Below are 15,381 nucleotides of genomic sequence, written 5' to 3'. Positions count from 1 at the left end.
GCAAAAAGCAGCTTTGTTTTGCGGATTGGCTTTGTACGGTCAGTATAACCCATAAGAGCCCTTGATAATGCTCTGTGCCTGCTTGAAAGCATTAGTTCAAAAGGTGGGCCACAAACCTTTTATGTATTGGATTTACATCCCACACAGTTACTACAAGCTTTCTGGGTCGAAATACTTCAAGACATTCCATGAAGGCTGGAATGACTGGACATAAACAGGTGCATGTGGACTCTTCGGTATAGGATGTAATAGCTGTCAAATAGACTTGTGTTGATGTGCAGTCTACCAGCATTTTTTAACCTCGCAAAGGTTATTTGATAATGACGGTATCAGTACATGAGAAAAACGTTTCCACTTAGACACAAAGAAGACCATTATGGTAAGATGAAAGTCATCCCTTAGATATCTTGTGCCAAATGTCTAGATTAAATTAACATGAACTGGAATGCAAGACTTTACCACTATGTGGGCTGAGCAAATTCAATGAAGTGGTAACTAGCTGAACAGATTGAAAAACAGGTAGAGCAAAAAGGCAAACTAAGATGGGCAAAACCAGGTTTGAGTAGTAAAAAAGAATTGTAATAGGACAGGTGCATCCTATGAATCAAAACGGAAAGAAGGGTAAACTAAAATTGTCGGATGAATCTATCTATAGAGCATGTACCAGAGCCAGTAGGTGGATATATGGAGATAACATGTTTTCATTCTACTTTCTTTTTTTTGCCTATTGCCAAATGCCTGATGCAAATGTGATACCTCACATTTTGAATTAATGTCTGAGAACTCATCTCTCATTCAAGTGTCCCCCAATTGTTTCTCCAGAGATATGCAAAATCATTCACTCCAGGCAGGTCTTATGCCAAGAGATGAATCTGAGGCTCTCAGAGCAGTGCCAGCATTTCTGTGCAATTGTGTAATTATCAATAAACAGAAACAGAGAGGGGGACATTTCTAATTAGAGTGGCTCGTTATCAAACAGATGCATATCAAGAACACAGTGGTACAGAGAAGTCTGAGCAGCCTTCACTACTAATGCAGGTAATTTCAATACCATCACGCCGATACCTTCTTGGGTTTCATCAAGGTCAATTGCAGTGAAAATAATACAAAGTCATGTGTGCACCCCATCATTTCATGGGCAAATCAGTGGTAATGACCAGCAGCGGTTCTGAATGTGCCAAATGTATGCATGCTAATATGTTTTTCCATTAAACACCTTTCAGTCCCAGTCGTTTCAGACCACTGACTTGCTAACTATTTCTAGAAAGCAAACATTTATAGCCTTGCATTGAGAACCAGGGGTATACAGGATTCCATCATGCTCAACAGCATCAACACCTTTCTCTCTATCACAAACCAACAGTCTTGAAAAGGAGAAGTATTTTCAGAAATGTCTGAACTTTTTTCTGCGTATTATAAGGTTTGGCTGGTAAGGGAGCAAAGGCTGACCCCTGCATATTTAGGATATGAACTGGCTGTAGATGAGAATTGCCAACATGGTTAATGAAAAACAGTCAGTATAGCAATTACATAGTTTGCTTTGTGTAAATTGCGTCAAACTTCATTGAATTCAAACACCCAGCCACCCCACACCAAACAATAGTCCAAATACTGATATACATGAATACATTTTCAGTGCAGAAGCCACAACTGTAGACATTTATTGAACCCTAAAGGTGCACACTTTATCCCAAACCAACAAGTTACTTACCTTTGGTAACGCTTTTTGAATATCCTCTGCGCAGCAGCCAATCGGAAACTTTTGTAGATCCCACGCCGGCGAGGTCATGGACGACGTCACAGAGGGTACGACTCCGCTCGCGACCCCGCTGACGTCACTGAATCCATAATAGGGCCTCGTCAGCGTGATGAAACAAGTTACTTACCTGTAACTTTAGTTCTCCAATATTGGTAACTTTCATAGATTCCCATTGCTTGTATCATTCCCCGTCGTCGGAATGGGAGCCTCGGTGTATATGTATGTATATAATAGGTGTAAAAAAGTAAAAAATTAGGCCTAGGCCTCATTATATCTTGTAGCCTATTGGCGTCATTATGTAAAAAGACCCAAAAGTCACCTCAGCAACCAATCAGATCAGCCTCACCCTGTGGAACCTTCCTGAGAAAGCTCAGAGCCTCAGATTTTCGTAGCCGTTGCTTTGCCACATAATCACCTAGCCCTAAAGTGAGTTTTCCCAGGGGAGGCCAGTGGGCGCATGGGAATCTATGAAAGTTACCAATACTGGAGAACTAAAGTTACAGGTAAGTAACTTGTTTCTTACTCCAGTATTGGAACTTTCATTGCTTGTATCAGAGTAGTTAGCAGTTAGCATACCTCAAACATTTCGTGCATAGTTACAGAACCATTATAAACCAATGATATCACACATCATAACAACTATAAATCAGTAAACATATCATAATAAACTAAATGTTTGAAAAAACAGGAGGAGGGAAGAGAGGAAAAGCTCACCTCTTATTGGAAGAGATTTCTCAGGACTGCTTGTCCAACAGCCGAATCCTCCTTTGCAGCCGCCTCCAGCCAGTAGTGCCTCGTGAATGAGTGAGTACTGCTCCAGGTGGCCGCTCTGCAAATATCCTTTATCGATACTCCAGCAAACAGCGCTGCGGACGCTGAGATTGATCTTGTGGAATGTGCCTTCACCTGTCCTTGCAAAGGCTTGCCTGCCGCCTGGTGGCAGAAACGGATCGCACTTGATATCCATCTAGAAATCCCTTGCTTTGACAATGGAAACCCCTTCCCTGGGGCTCCGAAAGCCACAAACAGCTGGGGTGTCTTCCGAAATCCAGCTGTGCGTTGTAGATAGAATTTCAAACATCTCTGAACGTCCAGAGAATGAAGTGTCCTCTCAGCCTGGGTTGAAGGCCGAGGAAAAAAGGAATTCAGAACCACCGGTTCATTAAGATGAAAGTCTGTGGGCACCTTCGGAATGAACTTGGGGTTCATGCGTAGGATCAACGTATCATTCTTGAACTGCAAGAAAGGTTCTTTGATAGTTAAAGCCTGAAGCTCTCCTACTCTCCTTGCAGAGGTGAGTGCCAGAAGAAGCGCCACTTTCCATGATAGGAACTTCAGGTCCGCCCTATGTATTGGCTCAAATGGCGATCTCATCAGTTGAGCCAGAACCACATTCAAGTGCCACACCGGAGGTGGGGGCCGAACTAGCGGAAAGGCTCTAAACAGTCCTTTCAGGAATTGTTTTATTACTCTTGCTGATAATAGAGAAGGGCCCGATCTTGTTCTTCTATACCTGGAAATAGCTGCTAAGTGGACTTTGATGGAAGCATGAGCCAGACCTGCCTGTGCCAAAGATAGAATGTATGGCAAAATTTGATGCGGAGCTGATGAGAATGGATGTACTCCACCTCTCTGGCACCATAAATAGAAACTTTTCCATTTCGCTCTATATGTCTTATTAGTGCTAGAAGCTCGCGCCTGCGCCAAGTTGTTCCTGCATTCTTCTGAAATGTCTAAATCTTTAAACTCTCTGTATTCAGGAGCCAAGCTGTCAATTGAAGCGAGCTCGGGTTCGGGTGGAGAACCTGGCCGTTGTACATTGACAGAAGTGTCTGGTTGGGATGCAGATGAATGGGCTGCTTCACCGATAGAAGAAGCAACTCCGTGTACCAGAACTGGCGAGCCCAGGCGGGCGCTATCAGTATCATCCTGCACTTGTCCATCTTGAGCTTCTTGAGGACTCGAGGAATCAGGGGAAATGGCGGAAAGGCGTAAACAAATGCGCCTGACCAAGACATCGAAAGGGCATTCCCCAGTGACCCTCGATGATGTTCCCTGCTTGCATAACACCGGCATTTCTTGTTCCTTGGTGTCGCAAACAGGTCGATCGCTGGGGTCCCCCAACGGGAGAAGATGTTCTTGACCACTGTGTCGTCCAATTCCCACTCGTGTGAGACTGCCCTCAGGCGGCTTAGCGTATCCGCCTTCGTGTTGCATACTCCTGGAAGGTGTTCCGCCACGAGTGTGATGTTCTGTGAGATAGCCCATTCCCACAGCAGCTGGGCTTCCTGAGAAAGCAGTGGCGATCTTGTGCCTCCCTGCTTGTTGACGTAATGCATTGCGGTGGTGTTGTCCGTCCGCACTAGGATTGCCGAATTTGAAATCCTTGGAAGGAAAGCCAACATTGCCAACCGAATATCCCTTAACCCCAGAACGTTGATATGTAAGCGCCATTCTTCTGGAGTCCAGTGACCACTGACTTGGAGGTCTTGCATGACCGCTCCCCAACCCTGAAGGGAAGCGTCTGTGGTAATGACGCGAGGAGCTGGTGCCGCCCTGAAACTGAGACCCACTGTAAGGTGAGATCTCTTCATCCACCATGAAACCGTCCTTTTCATCAGCTGGGTAACAGCCACTCTGTCGTCGAACGACCCTTCCACCTGTCTCCACTGAAGATCCAGTTCCTCCTGCAAGGGGCGCATTCGCAGCCTTCAGTGCGGAATCAATTGAATACAGGATGAAATCGATCCTAGAAGAGCGGCTGAAGACATGAGTTTCATCTGTCTCTCTTCCGATGGGAAGGCTTTGCACACCTGAGTATCGAGTATTGCTCCCAAGAACTTCACCGTACCTGCCGGTTGAAGAACCGATTTTTCCTTGTTGAGCCGCAAACCCAGATGAATAAAGAGGTTTAAGCATGTGTTCACTGCTTCTGATGCCTCCTGGAAGCTTGGAGCCTTTAGCAGCCAGTCGTCTAAGTACGGGAATACTTCCAGCGACTGTCTTCTCAGAAATGCTGCTACCGGGGCCAGCACCTTTGTGAATATCCGAGGAGCGGATTTTAATCCAAATGGGAGCACCATGAACTGGAAGTGACTCTTGCCTACTGTAAAGCGAAGGAAACGTCTGTGAGCTGGATGGATCGGGATATGAAAATAGGCATCTTCCAAGTCTAATGTAGCCATGAAGTCGCCTGGATTCAAGAGGCGCAATATGTCCTGGAGTGAAATCATCCGAAATGACAACTTCACGAGATAGGTGTTGAGCTCCCTTAAGTCCAGGATCGGGCGCCACTTCTGTTTCGTTTTGCGGATCAGAAAAAATCTTGAATAGAAACCTTCTCCTCTTTGTGATAGGGGAACACGTTGGATCGCCCCCTTCTGAAGCATTTGTTGGACTTCCAGTTGCAGAAGGTTTAGATGTTTTGAAGTAGTGGCGTGGGGAGCTCTTGTAGGTGGAAATTCATGGAATTCTAGTGTATGCCCATGTCGGATGATGTTCAATACCCACTGATCCGATGTTATTTCTTCCCAGCTGCTCAGATGTTGTGATATCCTGCCGCCCACTGGTGGTCCCAGAAGCGGAGGAACAGTTGGCAGAGTCAGGAGGCCGCTATTGACGCTTGCCAGCGTCTTTGCCCTGACGCCCCTGTCGTCCACGAGCGTTCTGACGAGAGAACGATTGGGATTGGGACTGTCGCTGGTAATATTGATTGCCGTACTGAGGTCTGTACGACTGCGACTGCTGCGAGTACCGTTGCTGCTGATAGCCTCCTCTGGGTGAAGTGAAGCCTCTTCCTCCACGGAACGGTGTCTTTCTATATTGAAGGTTTCCAAGAGCCCTTGCTGTCTCTGTGTCTTTCTTTATTCCCTGTAGGGTCTCATCAACATGTTTCCCAAATAACATGTCCCCATCAAAGGGCAAGTCCAAAATCCTATTCTGGACCTCTGGTCGGAAGTAAGTCGCTCGTAGCCACCCCAGTCGCCGAAGAACCGCCGCGCTGCCCAGAGCACGGAAAGAAATGGTGGCGATGTCCATCGCACAGTCAATCATCTCGGAAGAAGAACGTTGTCCTTCTTCTAGAAGTTTCTGTGCTTCAGCTTTAGGGTCATCCGCTAGAAGGTCCACATAGTGTGCCACATCACTCCACATTTGGCGGTCGTATCTTGCTAGAATCGCCAAGGCATTGGCCGCTCTGACTAACAAGCTAGCCATAGACGAAAAACGCTTCCCAGCATTGTCTAACCTTCTACCCTCCTTGTCTGATGGAGTTGTGAGGGTGGCCAAAGGATTCCGTGATTTCTTCTGCGCCGCCTGCGATATGACTGAGTCTTTTCTAGGTTGTCCAATCAAGCAGGCGGGACTGTCATCAGGAGCTTTATATTTTTTCTCCAAGCGTGGAAGAGTTGGAATGACAATCGCTGAGGATATTCCCTCTCCTCTTCCCCCTGTGAAGGAGGTACAGATTGAGCTGCCACCACCTGTGGCTGAACTTGCGCTTGACCTTCCACTGGTCGCGACCCTTGTCTGCTCCTATACTCCTCCAGCATCGCTCTTAAGTCTGTCAAAAGACTCATAGGCATAGTCACCATACCCTGCTGTGCCTGTGTTTCCTGGTATGCGACCTGCTTCTGTGGTCGCTGTTCCTGCCGATAATAATACTCCTCATCTTGGTCAGAATCATGGTATTTTAGATTCAACTGAGATGGACTGTATGCATCCCCATACATCTCATTCTCCTCCTCAGAGTAATCCTCTTCGTCCAACAACAGGGCTGGAGGTAATGATTGTACTTTTCTAGGTGAAGTCATATCCGGAGTTATTCTCCTCTTCCTGGTGCTTTCCCTAGCACCTGCCGTCGACGGCGTCAAACGAATCCCCCATCTCCATAGTTTGAATCGTCGTCGACGAAAGTACCTCCACCGTCGACGGGATCGTCATCGTCGACGGGTTCATCATCGTCGACGGAACTGTCGTCGTCGACGGAATGGTCTTCGTCGACGAGGTGGTCACCGTCGACGTAGTCATCGTCGTCGACGCTGTCGTCGACCCAGTCTTCGTCGACGGCATCGACGTCGAAGTCCTCGTCGGCGCTTTCGTCGTCCTCGTCCTAGTCGTCGCTGGATGGCTCGTCGACGACTGAGGAGACAAAGTCACCACAGGGGCTTTAGAGCCTTTTTTGACCACTGTAGAGGCCTCTACAATCGGTTTTTTGAAGGACTTAGATACTTTCTCCTGATGGGAAGGCCCAGCCGAGCTCTCATCCAGTTTTGCCTTCTGCACCTGAGGTGCTTGCCTTTCCCTCTCCTTTACACTCTCGTGAGGAGATTCGCTAGGCCCAGGCTTGCCAGACCTATCAGAGGTCCCACGCATAGCCTTCGATGGGTGTTCAGATGCAACCTCCACAGATGATCCACCCCTCTTCAAAGAGGTCTTAGAAGATGAAGATCTGGCATCTTCCTCGTCACTGGATACCACTACTTCCTTATTTTCCAATTTCCTGAGACAAATAAGTAGTCTTCCTTCACGATCACGGAGGGTTTTCACAGACATCATCCTGCATTTTCTACAACCCTCTGCCTTATGGTCAGGGTATAAACAGTATATACAGTCCTTTTGTTTATCCTCAGTATAAAGTCGTTTTTTGCCACAAGTGGCACAAGGCCTGAAAAGGCTCTTCTTTTCCTTATCAGCCATAGAAAAGCTGAAAGAAATCCTGTCAAAAAAAACTGCTTAAATAGTACCTCAAGTAGAAGTTAGAGCAGAGCTCTAAGGAGACTCCCTGTCACCAACGATGCGGTAGAAAATCTGAGGCTCTGAGCTTTCTCAGGAAGGTTCCACAGAGTGAGGCTGATCTGATTGGTTGCTGAGGTGACTTTTGGGTCTTTTTACATATTGACGCCAATAGGCTACAAGATATAATGAGGCCTAGGCCTAATTTTTTACTTTTAAACACCTATTAGGGTGTATTTACCTAGATATATATATATATATATATATCCCATTCCGACGACGGGGAATGATACAAGCAACGGGAATCTATGAAAGTTCCAATACTGGAGTAAGACGTCAGTTACGCCTTTTTTCCGTGCCCCCGAGGCACACGGACGGACCGACATAACAGTAACAGTATACATAGTACACAGTATTTAAAACAGCACACACAGTTTGAAACCGATGCAATATGCATGAACATATAAATACATCTATTTTAAAATTTTAAATAAATATACACTTAGTAGGTATAGAAGAGTGGACAACGGGGAGGAGGGTGGGCCAGTGAGGAATCCACAGGCAGATACTGTATCTACCAGAAAAAGCGTTACCGAAGGTAAGTAACTGGTCTTCTGATAGATATATCTGCCAGTGGATTCCTCATCTTGTGAATAGAATCCCACAGCAGTCCCCACTCCCAGAGGAGGGTGTCCACTCTGCTATACCAAGAAGTCTTGGAGGACAGAGCGTGCAAAGTGGCCATCCCTCACCTCGGAATTCAAGCAGTAATGCTTCGCGAAAGGGTGGAGGGAGGCCCAAGTCGCGGCTCCACAAATATCCTCAACAGGTACACCCCTATATAAAGCAGACGTTGATGACTTTGCTCTAGTAGAGTGAGCCCTTATACTCTCAGGAGGTTCCTTACCAGCAAGGGCGTAGACCTTTATACACAGAATTATCCATCTCGACAGAGTGCGCTTCTGCACCACTTTTCCTCTCTTACAGCCAGCAAATCCATCGAAAAGCTGGTCGTCCACACAATAGTCTTTAGTCCTTTCGAGTTAGAAACTCACCGCCCTCTCAGGGTCTAGACGGTGAAGCCACTCCTCCTCCTTGGAAGGGTGAGGGGGGGAGGATAAAAGGTAGGGAGGGTATTGGACTGCCCCAGATGGAAGGGAGTTACCACCTTAGGCAGAAAAGCAGCCCTGGTCCTAAGTACCATTCTCTCAGCATGAATGGTCAGGAATGGGGGTTTCGAACTTAGAGCTTGAAGCTCACTTACCCTCCTTGCCGAGGTAATTGCCACAAGAAAAACAGTCTTGAAAGACAAAAGTCTCATGGGACACTTGTGTAAAGGTTCAAAGTGTGAACCCATCAAGTAAGTCAAAACAAGATTCAAGTCCCACTGAAGTACAATAAATGGAGTCGGCGGGAGTTTGTTGGTAAGACCTTTGATAAAACGTAAAGCAATAGGTGACTTGAATAAAGACGGCTGGTCCGACAAACAAAGGAATGCCGACAAGGCCGACAAATAGCCTTTTACAGTTGCCACAGCAAAACCCTGCTGGGCCAAAGAAAGAGCAAATTGAAGAATGTTGAACAAACGAGCCTTCAAAGGGTCAATAGACTTCTCTCCACACCAGGAAACAAATTTGGACCACCTATAGGAATCGATCGACTTGGTGGAGTCACGCCTGGCCGATAATATGACATCCACCACATCGTGTGGGAGAGAAAAAGAATTCATGTTGCCCCGTTCAATCTCCAGGCATGAAGGTGTAAGGTCTGGAGGTGGGGGTGTAGAACCTGCCCCTCCATCTGAGAGAGGAGATCTGCCCTGAGAGGGAGACGGAGCGGCGGGCACGAGGAGAGGTGTACCACACCCTTCTTGGCCAATCCAGAGCGATCAATATTACTTGGGCCCAGTCTTGGCGAATCTTCCACAGAACTAGAGGAATCAAGGGTATGGGAGGAAACGCATAAAGGAGTTGTGAGTCTCAAATCAACTGAAATGCGTCCCCCAAGGCTCCCTGCAACGGGTACTGGAGGCTGCAGAACGACAGGCAGGGAGCGTTCTTGTGAGTGGCGAACAGGTCCACCCAAGGAGTTCCCCACATCCGAAAGACGTGACGAACCACCTCTGGATGAAGCTTCCACTCGTGGTCGGCTGAGAACTGCCGACTGAGACTGTCTGCACGCACGTTCAGAACTCCGGCCAGATGATTTGCCATCAGATAAATCTGGTGGTCCTGAACCCAGGACCAGAGACGCAGAGCTTCTATGCAGAGAAGATGCGACCCCACTCCTCCCTGTTTGTTGATATATCACATCGCGGTCGTGTTGTCCGTCAGGACCTGAACTGGCAGACCGCGAAGGGAAGGGAGGAAGGCCTTGAGTGCCAAACTAATCGCTCTTAACTCCAGAAGGTTGATGTGAAGTAACCTTTCCTCCGGAGACCAATGACCCTTGATCTTCAGATCCCCCAGATGGGCACCCCTCCCTAGAGTGGATGCATCCGTTATCACCGTGGAAACCGATGGAGACAGATGAAAGGGCTTTCCTTGAGACAGATTGCCCTCCACGCTCCACCAAGACAGATCCGCTGCAGTTTCTCTGGAGATCCTCACAGACTCCCTGAGATCCCCGTTGTGCTGATACTAATGCCTGCGGAGGCACCACTGGAGTGCCCTCATGTGCCAGCGTGCATGGTTGACCAGGAGAACACAGGAAGCAAACAGACCGAGCAAGCGAAGGACCTTCAGTACTGGAGCAACCGCTCCATTGTAAAATAAGGGAATCATTTCCTGTATGTCGTGAATCCGTTGAGGAGGAGGGAATGCACAACATACATTTGTGTCCAGTACCGCACCTATGAACAGGTTGCGCTGGGAGGGCACCAGGTGAGACTTGGGTACATTTATCGAAAAACCCAATCTGTACAACAACTGACTTGTCTCTTGCAGATGATGTAGCACCTTCTCTGGAGACTCTGCTTTGATCAGCCAATCGTCCAGATCGGGGGAAACCGGAATCCCCGACCTTCTGAGATGTGCTGCCACCACTGCCATCACCTTGATAAAGACTTGAGGTGCAGTAGTAATTCCAAACGGAAGGACCGCAAACTGGTAGTGCTGTGAATCCACCGTGAAGCGGAGATACTTCCTGTGCGACTCCAGGATCGGAATATTAAAATACGCGTCCTGAGAGTGGAGCGACACCATCCAGTCTTCTTCCAACAGTGCTTGAAGAACCTGCGCAAGGGTGAGCATCTTGCACATTTCTTGTTTCAGATAAAGGTTCAAGATCCTGAGATCCAGGATTGGACGCAACCTGCCATCCTTCTTGGGAATCAGGAAATACCAGGAGTAGCATCCCTGACCCCTTTCTTGCTCTGGAAGCACCTCTATCGTGCCTTTCTTTAACAAGGTCAGAACTTCCTCTTGTAGGACCCATTGGTCTGTAGTAACCGATTCCCAATCCTGCAGAAAATGGGTACGCCGAACCCCCACAGCACCAATATGATTGAGAATGGGAAATCTAGGGCTGCTTTGCTGCGGTGATATGGGGTGAGGTAGAAGAGGAGGAAGAGGAGGAGGGTTGACGACCTCGTGGACGACCTCTGCCTTTTCCCCTATAGGTCTTGTACAGCGTGTTCTGTTGCTGCTGTCGAGGCTGTCCTTGCGGACGAAAGGACGACTTTCCAAATCCTCTATACTTTCTGAAAGATCCTCTAGATTGAGTTTGTAAGCCAAGTGATTTTGCTGTGGCCTTACAATCTTTGAATCTCTCAAGAGCGGCATCCGCCTTCTTACCAAAGAGTCCTGTGCCATTGATTGGTAAGTCCAACAGAGTAGCCTGCACATCAGAAGAAAAGTCTGAAGACTTCAACCAAACCCCCCTTCTCGTAGCTACTGCAGAGCCCATAATCCTTGCCACTAAGTCAGCCATATCTAGGCCGCTCTGGATGACCTGACGAGCAGCAGCCTGGGTGTCATTTAAAACTTCCTGAAAATTTTTCTTATCTTCATCAGACCGGTTTGGCAGCAACTGCTTAGAAGAATCCATCAAGGGATGGATATATCTTCCCATCAAGCAAGTCACATTTGTAGATTTTAGCCCCATGCTTGCAGATGAGAATACCCTTTTGGCAGACTGGTCAATGCGCTTTGAATCTCTGTCAGCCGGAACCTGAGGAAAAGCCCCTGAAGACTTCTTTGAACAAGCCGCCTGCACCACTAGGCTCTCAGGCGAAGGATGAGCCGCACAAAAACTCTGGATGTTCAGGTGCCACCCTATACATCCGTGCCACAGTCCTGGAGACCGCAGGAGCAGACAAGGCTTCTTCCAAACCTCCAACACTGGCTCCAAAATTGCCTCATTAAATGGTATTAGAGGTTCAGACACAGATGAGGGAGAATGCAACACTTCAGTCAGAAGATTGGATTTAAACTCTGTGGAAGGCAGAGTAATGTCCAATAACTCTGCAGCTTTTCTCACCACCATATGATAGGGAGCTGCATCCTTAGAGGGAGCATCCGGGCCAGGAGGAAAAGTCCCACTCAGGCGAGATATCAAGGCCACTTGCGTCCTTAAAATAGTCCTCTGATTCAGGAAGTTCACCTTCCTCCATCTCTTGCCGATAGCGTTAATCCTCTACAGCCCTCTGGGCTTCCCTCCTGGAGCGGATCCTGGGGGCTGGAGTCGATGGCTCCACGACCGACTCCGTCGGCCTCGGGACCGGCGTCGAACACGGATACGACGGCGCCACAGACTACAAACAAGGACGACCAGACGGCGCCGGAGAATGTCGATACGGCGTCGGAGATTCTCGATACGGCGACAGGGCTCTCGGCGCCGGAAAGTTCCAGTACGGCATCGCTGGCATAAACGGAGCCTGGGCATAAGTTTGGGGAACACCCAAATTAAATGCAAAAGGACCCATGGGACCCGCAGGTGCGCCATATGGGTACATTGCCCTCTCAAAGACGCCATACATTGTGTTAAGGTAATATGATAGGTCCTGACCTGGAGCCGGGAATGGAGGATAATTACACAGCGTCGTCCCTGAAGCCGGTGATCCTGGAGTCGGGCCAGCCGGCGCCGATAAAGGAACCTCCTCAGGCTGCTCCTGATCCTCATGCTCTGGCTCAACCTCACCAAGATCCGGAGAGTGAACCGAATCCGAGGGAGCCGGCGTCGGAAGTCGAGAGACCTCGACTTCGGGAGTCACAACCTTCACTGGTGAAGCCGGATTCGAAGGAAAAGGATCGGCATCATCTCTGCGACGCCGAGGAGACGATGACTTCGGCGACGATTCTTTATCAGAGTGGCGCCTTGAAGAATGCTTCTTCTTCTTTTGCCTCTTCGAGTTCGAATGCCCCGAAGCAGACTTCGAACCCGACCTGGATTCGGATCGAGACCTCGACCTTGATTTTCTTTTACTCGCCTTCTTTTCTTTTTTCTTCATCTTGGCCATAAACAAATTCGCCTCCATTTCCTTCAATGCCTTCGGGTTCATCTTCCTACAGCACGCACATTCTTTGACGTCGTGATCGGAAGATAAGCACCAAACACAGTCCTGATGCGAGTCAGTGATGGACATTTGCTTCCCGCACAGGGCTTGAAACCGGACTTTCTTCCCGACATTTTAGAAAGGAAGTGAGAAGAACAGACGAGAACACCAGAAATTACAAAGTAACTACGGAGAGTCCCAAAAAAACGTTGGCGTCGACGGCGCGGAAAAAAGGGAACTGACGTCATCACGCCGACAAGGCCCTATTATGGATGCAGTGACGTCAGCGGGGTCGCGAGCGGAGTCGTACCCTCTGTGACGTTGTCCATGACCTCGCCGGCGTTGAGAGCTACAAAAGTTTCAGATTGGCTGTTGCGCAGGGGATATTCACAAGGCGAGGAATCCACTGGCAGATGTATCTATCAGAATGCATGTTTCTGAGCTCATTATTAATCCAAGCATCAGTCTTATCCCTGCTCCATGTGTTGTTCATGTTTTCCTTCATACTCTGCCTCAGACTATATTGTGGGTGCGATAAACAGTGCCATGAAGGCGGTTGATTCAGATAAGTGTTTGAGTAATGTTCTTTTTCCATTCTCTGGAATAAAGGAACTGCAATTCCTACAAAATTAATTCCCAATTTTCATTTTTAGGTATTTCCATGTCTCTATAACCGGTCTCAGGATTAATACGCTAATCTGCTGGACATCTTGATATGGTGAAATTGCATCAGTCTTCAATAAATCCTTCATAAACAGAGGACTACCTATACACTGTGAATACTTCTATTATGCACCTGCAGATAACTACTTTGACTATCATGTTTTCAGGGTGGTGCTCAATCATCACTCATTTTTTATTTTTTATTTGATAGTCACTTAAAGGTCTTTCCTTAAACCTCTCTTCGAAGCTGATCCATGTGTCGCGGCCAAACCTCTGAGATCTGCCCTCAAGTGGAAATCATGCTTGTTTTCGGAGGATGATCTTGAAATCAAGGTTTAATCGCTTTTGGGTGCGGACCTTCCAGAATTTGAACATCAGACTGTTTCTCCAGTTTAAGAAACCAAAATAAGTTAGTCCTCAGGGCTGATGGTGTATAAGAAATAAGTTACTTTCCTGTAAATGCAGTTATCCAGTAATGGTATATGTAGGAAGGTGGATACCTGACTATGGTTGCCCCCAACGTTTTGCCTGGTGTTTTGCTGGTTTTCCGACTTAGTTGACCTGGGACCCTGCTATTCAGGGCCCCAGGCCTACTGCTCTCTCTGTAAAATGGATTCCATGTACCTTAGGTACATATCTAATTGGTACTGGGCCACCTTATCAGACCCTGTAACTCAGGGCATAGGTGTACCCAGGGCCTACCAGGGGCTGCAGCATGTATTATGCCACCCCTGGCTGGCCATCTAAATCTGACACAACTGGCTGCACGACAGCTGGGGCAAGGTGGTGTAATCATCCTTTGGTTTAGATATAGTATACCTATATCTAACCCTAAAATGGACACACAGATTCCTATCAGTCACTCCTATGGCAGGCCTTGACAATCCTGAAGGCAGAGTGCTTGGAATCGTGTGAGATGGTGCTCTGGCATGAGCTGAGCCCGCGTTTGCAGCTTGCGGAACCAAGTCCTAATAGCTGTTCCATGATAACGCATACCATATACTCTTAAGTGCATTATAATCCTCGCGGTTATATGCTATCTTTGGTATCGCTTTATCAAAACCTGTCGAGTAAGGTGTTATACGAATTGGAATACTAACCCCTCGCCAATTCTGGCGACGGGGTTAGCATTCCACCCTTCTAGAGGGACACGACATGTATGTAACTGTGAACCCCGGTTAAAGTTAACTCAAGCCTCAGCATCACAAAATGGATGCTGCCACCACAGACACAAGTCTGACCCCCTGCAGCTGGGAGTCCTTCCAGCGAGGGGAGCTTGGACAAAAGGTTTCCTGTCAGGGGCGGTGCTAGAACCATCCCAGACAGGGTTTGTTGTATCCTGGGTAGGCAGGGCTTTAGAGGAAGGTGACTGCAAGTGGCACCCCGGTGCTCACTATGCATCTGCCGGCTAGAACCAGTTCCAGGGGCACACCAGCCCCTGAGCTGGGGAAAGTCCGGCATGGGAGAGGGGTGTAACCATCCCCCTTCCTGGTCCCACCCATGGGCAGGACCTAGTCGCGTGCCAGCCCCTTTTCCTAGTATAAAGATAGGAGCGGGCCCCCTTCCAAATTAGATCATCTTTGAATCCTGAAACTACTTTCTACGAAAGTAACTCTCGACTTCTTCTCAAGATTTCTCCCTTGTGACTAAGGAGTAGTCACCCTGCACCCGCAGGCACCATCTAAGAACACTGCGGTTTGCTGCACGCCCTTCCTCCGGAATCCGACCGACC

General features: G+C 48.0%; 1 protein-coding gene across 2 annotated transcripts in view; it reads right to left on the bottom strand.

Annotated features, from left to right (window-relative positions):
- DYRK1A (dual specificity tyrosine phosphorylation regulated kinase 1A) overlaps nucleotides 1-15,381 on the bottom strand; it is a 700,909-nt gene that overhangs the window by 199,327 nt on the left and 486,201 nt on the right. The window lies entirely within an intron of this gene.

The sequence above is a fragment of the Lissotriton vulgaris genome, chromosome 8 (genome assembly GCF_964263255.1).
Source record: "Lissotriton vulgaris chromosome 8, aLisVul1.2, whole genome shotgun sequence".
In the NCBI taxonomy this organism is placed as follows: Eukaryota; Metazoa; Chordata; class Amphibia; order Caudata; family Salamandridae; genus Lissotriton; species Lissotriton vulgaris.
This window is presented reverse-complemented; position numbering and strand designations above follow the sequence as displayed.